The sequence below is a fragment of the Hipposideros armiger genome, unplaced genomic scaffold (genome assembly GCF_001890085.2).
Source record: "Hipposideros armiger isolate ML-2016 unplaced genomic scaffold, ASM189008v1 scaffold_0, whole genome shotgun sequence".
In the NCBI taxonomy this organism is placed as follows: domain Eukaryota; kingdom Metazoa; phylum Chordata; class Mammalia; order Chiroptera; family Hipposideridae; genus Hipposideros; species Hipposideros armiger.
The window spans coordinates 2,233,839-2,239,865 of NW_017731350.1; the positions used below are offsets into that span (position 1 = coordinate 2,233,839).

Below are 6,027 nucleotides of genomic sequence, written 5' to 3' on the forward strand. Positions count from 1 at the left end.
AGTTGAGAAAGACCCATGCAATACTACTAGGTCACTGACGTTATAATAAAATAATTTTGTTTATTTGGGTAGTTTATAAGGTTCTGTAGCTGAGACTGGGTCTATTAAAACCTGCTGAGTGAGAGTCAAAATACTTTCAGCTGAATCATTTAGGATGCTCCCAGCAGCATAAACAGGATGCCTCACTAAAAGAGGTTCAAACGGGGGTGGGCCGAGTGGCTCAGTTGGTTAAGAGTTGGCTTAAGAGCACAAGCTCTGAGCAACAGGGCCACTGGTTCGATTCCCACAGGGGCCAGTGATGCTGCGCCCGAGCTGAGCTGTCACTGAGCTGTCGCTGACCTGCCAACAGGTGGCAAGATGGCTCAGCTGGTGTAACAACAAGATTGCCTGTTCGATGGTGGGCTATGCCCCCCACCCGCAACTAAGACTGAACTCGGTACCTTTAGCTGAGCTGCCGCCTGGATGGCTCAGTGGATAGGGCGTGCGCTCTTAACAACAAGGCTGCCAGGTTTGACTCCCGCATGGGATGGTGACTACGTCCACCCGCAACTTAAGATTGAACACAGCATCTTGAGTTTAGAGGCCAAGAGCTGCCGAGGGGAAGCCAGATAGCGACTGGCACCCTCCACAACGAAGATTGAACAATAACTTGACTGGTCCCCTTTCCCAGTTCCCCAACACTGTTCCCCTCCTCTAATTCCCCAATTAAAAAAATCTAAAAAATAAATACATAAAAGAGGTTCAAACGGGAGGACACTCATTACTTCACAAAACAAGAAGTCTGGAGAAGAGAATTCCAGAGCTGCCTACTTCAGAACTTTAACAATGTCAGACAGAGCTCGGGTCAGTTTCTCTGACTTTCACATGACTTTCTCCATGGCCACAAAATGACTTCTGCTGTTCCCAGCACCACATCTTCCATGAGACTATTTCAGGCAGGAAGTATAAAGGACTTCCCGCATTGGTCTCTGTTTTTAACCAGGGAGAAAAATATCTCCTCGAAGCCCGCAGAAGATTTCTCCTCAAATGGAACTGTGTTATATGCCCACCCACAAACCAATCACTGGCAAGGGGGGAAGGAGTTCCCATGTTTGAATTAACCAATCATGGTTCGTCCTCGGAAACTGGGGGATAGTGTTGCCTATTCGTTGTTTGTCTGAAATTCATTTTTAACTGGGTGTCCTATATTTTCATTTGCTAAATCTGGCAACCCTACTGGGTGACACCCCCATCTTTCTTAAGCCCATTGCCAGCGCATACTTAACAAACTCAGAGTTCCATTAGCAAGAGGAAGAAGGTAGCGCCTAAAAGTAGTAATGAACATTCTGCCTCGTTGCTACACAAGATTTCCTATAGCTTCCAATAAGAAAGTCCTGGTTTGTCTCCTCCCCATTTGACAGGCAGCCATGTATTTGAGATGTGATGATGAAGGTTGGAATAAATGGATTTGGCCATATTGAACACTTGATCATCAGGGGTGCTTTTAATTTTGGCAAAGTGGACATTGTTGCCATCAATGATCTCTTCATTGACCTCAACTACATGGTCTACATGTTCCAGTATGATTCCGCCCATGGCGAGTTCAACGGCACAGTCAAGGCTGAGAACAGGAAGCTTGTCATCAATGGAAAGCCCATCTCCATCTTTTAGGAGTGAGATCCTGCTAACATCAAATGGGGTGATGCTAGTGCTGAGTAGTGGAGTCCTCTGGTGTCTTCACTACCTTGGAGAAGGCAGGAGCTCACTTGAAGAGTGGAGACAATGTTCATCTCTGCTGATGCCCCCACATTTGTGGTGGGCATGAATCATGAGAAGTATGATAACTTCCTCAAGATTGTCAGCAATGCCTCTTGTACCACCAACTATTTGGCCCCTCTGGCCAAGGTCATCCATGACAACTACGGCATCATGGAGGGACTCATGACCACAGATGATCATGCCATCACTGCCACCCAGAAGACCGTGATGGCCCCTCTGAGAAGCTGTGGCATGATGGCTGAGGGGCTGCCCAGAACATCATCCCTGCGTCTATTGGTACTGACAAGGCTGTGGGCAAGGTCATCCCTGAGCTGAATGACAAGCTCACTGGTGTAGCTTTCTTCATCCCCACTCACAGAGTGTTAGTCATGGATTTGAAATGTCATCTTGAGAAAGCTGCCAAATATGATGGCATCAAGAATGTGTGAAGTAGGCATCAAAGGGCTCCCAAAAGGGCATCCTGGGCTACACTGAGGACCAGATCGTCTCCTGCCATTCTAACAGTTACACCGACTCTTCCACCTTCGATGCTGGGGCTAGCATTGCCCTCAATGACCACTCTGTCAAGCTCATTTTCTGCAATGACCATTAATCTGTCTACAGCAACAAGGTGGTGGACCTTATGGTTCAGATGGCCTCCAGGGAGTAAGATCCCATGGGCTACCAGCCCCAGTGAGAACATGAGAAGAAGAAAGAGGCTCTCAGCTGCTGGGGAGTCCTTGCCCCAGCTTGATCTGTCCTCAATGCAGTTTCCATACCAGACCCCCAGAAGAAGGAGAGGGGATTAGGGAGTCCTATCTTGTCATGTGCCATCAATAAAATATACAATACCGCCCTACACACACCCCTCCTCCCCAAAAGAAAATCCTGTTTTTTTTCATATGGTCTGGAAGTTCAAAGTTTTATAATATTATAAAATAAAACCTAAATTGTCAGGGTCAGCTGGCAAAGATGAACAGTGACAAAATTGTCAAAAATAAGATATGTCTCGGACATGTCACAACCTGCAATTTACATTTATGTGACCCAGTGTTCTAGCTTTGCTGTGACATTTAAAGAAGAAGGAAACACCAGCCCCACTGCTTCCCGAGATCTTGGAGTGTTCTGGCTGTGGAAGATTTGAGTATTATTGTCTTTTCTAAGACCACTTGGGATTGAAGATCAAGGTGCGGTAGAAATGATGAAAGAGAACAGGGGTGATTCCTTTGGGAGTCAGTGCCATTTCAACACTATTTTTATGCATTTATGTAAGGGGATGATTATGATGTAAGTAATGAAAAGGCATTTCTGGGTCCTGATTATAAGTGTGGCTACTGGGATGCTGCTCATAGACATACACAGACCCACAGCTCCTTTGCCAAGTCACTAGCTTACCACTAATAGTGGGCTGCCCCAGCTCCCACAGCACTGTATAAAACCACTGGTTTGTCAGACCCCCAGAAACTCTGGCCCACAGCCCAGGCAGCTGTTGGAAATGCTGGCTGCCAGACTAGAAACCATGTGACAACTCTTAAGTGTGTCCCCTCTGGGAGACAAAACTCTGATATACTGCAAGGAAATACCTACTGGGGTCATGTCTGGTAAACATCTCTGTTTTCTGAGGTTGGTCAGAGGTCAATTTTACACACACATACACTCAACTATATTGATGTTGTAGACTTGATTGAAGGAGAACTTGTATAAGTAAATATGAAAGATTGAATATGTATTTATCTGTTCCCTCTCAAATTCTCACTGTAATAACAGTAAAGAAATTTTAAAAACCCCATAAATTCATAGGGTCAAAGAGATGGAGAAATGATGACAGGGTCAAGAGATGTCAACACCATTTTGGAAAATGAAAGCAGATAGAGGATGGTAACTGATGGACAGAACGGAGAGGTTTACACCTAAAGGAGCTCGTGGGAGGGGTGCTGCAGGCACACCAACAAAGCGAAAGCCCGTTGGCCCAGCAGAACACAGGAAAGGGGCAGAAACAGAAGGCGCAGTGTATCTCTGGCAATCACTGATAGGTTCTTCATCCCTTTACTTTTGTGTTTTCCAGGATGTCACATGAATGGAATCATGCAGTACGTAGTTTCCTGAAACTGGCTTCTTTCATTTAGCATAATGCATTTGAGAGTCATCTGTGTTGTGGTATCATACGACTTTTTAATTGCTAACCAGTGATCCATTTTACATTTGGGCTACAATGTGTTGGATTGTTTCCAGGTTTGAGTGAATACAAACAATGCTACTGTAAATATTTGTGTAGTGGTTTTTCAGGTTTTCTGTGACCATAGGTTTTCATTTCTCTTGGGCAAATACCTGGTTCCTCCACATTCTTGGCAGCACTTAGTATTGTCATTTATGTTTTCTTTTATTTATTTAAAAAAATTTTTAGCCATTCTAGTAGATACGTGGTGGTATGTTACTGTGTTTTTCTAAGTATACAATTTACTGGGTTTTAGTATATTCACAAAGTTGTGCAACCATCACCACTCTCTGATTCCATAACATTTCTATCACTTCCTGCTAGAGACTGAATTGCTCCAGAAATTCATACTTTGAAGCTTCCTAACCCCCAACGTATTTGGAGATGGGGCCTTTGGGAGGTAAAGAGACAGAGATAATATGAGAGTTGGGGCCATCATGATAGGACTAGTGCCCTGATAAGGAGAGGGACAAAGATATCTCTCTTTCCATGCTCACACACCGAGGAAAGGCTATGTAAACATACAGCAAGATGGTGGCTGTCTAGAAGCCAAGAGAAGAGGCCTCAGAGTGAAACTTACTTTGCCTGCACCTTGATCTTAGACTTTCTAGCCTCCAGAAGTGTGAGAAATAAATTTCTGCTGTTATTGATGCTGGCCAAGTGAGTAGCCCCCTGACCCCCCCACGCCCACCCCACTGGACAACTTTTAAGTCTCCTCCCTAGCTTCTTAGCCCCTGGCTTTGATTACTCTTCTGATCAGTTACTGAACACTAGATTAAAGATTGCCCCTAGACTGAATCGCAGAATATCTCTCACCCACCCTGGCTTTAGATAACTACTTAAAGCCTGTGACTTTCCAACATTCCCCAAGCCATTTCAGACTTAACTCTCAAATAACCCCATCCCAGAGACTAAATAGGTTTTAACATTTTCCCAGGCCAGTATACTTGTTGATTGTAAACATTAAAGGCTAATGTTCTTTCCAAACCTGTAGCCACCCTACATCAATAGCTTTGAGCTCTGCTCTTTAAGAAATCTATTAATTAAAATATATTTTTCCTCATTCAGGGACCTTGGGGATACAGAGGGTACCCCCTCTGTATCAGAAAGATTGCCAGTCCCAACCAAAGAAGCCAACATGGTCTTCCAGGCGGATCTCGAGACCCCTTCCTCTCAACTGAGATCAGCTAGGGTGAGAGTTCCGTGAATCCCCCAAATAGGCAGGGACAGCTCTATGTCCCTGCCCAGCAGGAAGTAGATACAGAAGAAAAGACCTCCTGTCCCTCAACTGCCCATAGAGATTTTATGGGGATCACGTCTCTCAAGGGAAAACGAGGCAGGCAGTTAGAGGCAGGCATTGGGTCTCTGCATTCCTGCATGTCCCACAATGCACCTCCTCAGAAGACCTCCCCTCTCCACCCAAAATTTCTCTTTTCTTCTAATAAACTCTTTCTCTAAAGAGATCAGATCAATCAGGTGGTCCCACACCCAGAGAGGAACAGCCCATTCTAGAGGAAGAAGGGATAAAAACTCCAAATCCTGGCCAGTCAACGCCCTTTGAGCATTTTGAGCCTTGCCTCTGCTCGGCCTGCTCCAAACTCTTTGGAGTGTACTTTTCCTCCTAATAATGACTCCCTGGCCTGGGCCCCCTTGGGCCTTTTTAGCTTCCTTTGCTCGGCCAGTTCCAAACTCTTTGTAGTGTATTTTCTTTTCTAATAATGGCCCTTGATCCATTCTCTATGGCTCGGGCCTGTTTCTGCTTCTTTGAAATGTATTTTTACTTCTAATAAACTCCTTTTCTCCAACTTGACCTCTTTGGTCCATGTCTCCATTCTTTGGTTCCACGAGACCACGACCCCTGCACAAGAAATATTCTACATCATTATGGCAGCCACAGCTGACTAAGAAACCCTACAAGAGTAACTCTGTACCTCTCAATCCTCTCTACCCCCACCCTCTGACAATAACTAATCTACTTTTTGTCTCTATGGATTTCTCTATTCTGGACAATCATATAAATGGAATCGAATCATATAATATGTGGCCTTTTGTGTCTGACTTCTTTCACTTAGCAT

General features: G+C 44.8%; 1 pseudogene; it reads left to right on the forward strand.

Moving 5' to 3' along the window:
- The first annotated feature begins 1,422 nt into the window (after nucleotides 1-1,422).
- Nucleotides 1,423-2,407, forward strand: LOC109392617 (glyceraldehyde-3-phosphate dehydrogenase-like; annotated as a pseudogene).
- The last annotated feature ends 3,620 nt before the right edge of the window (nucleotides 2,408-6,027 follow it).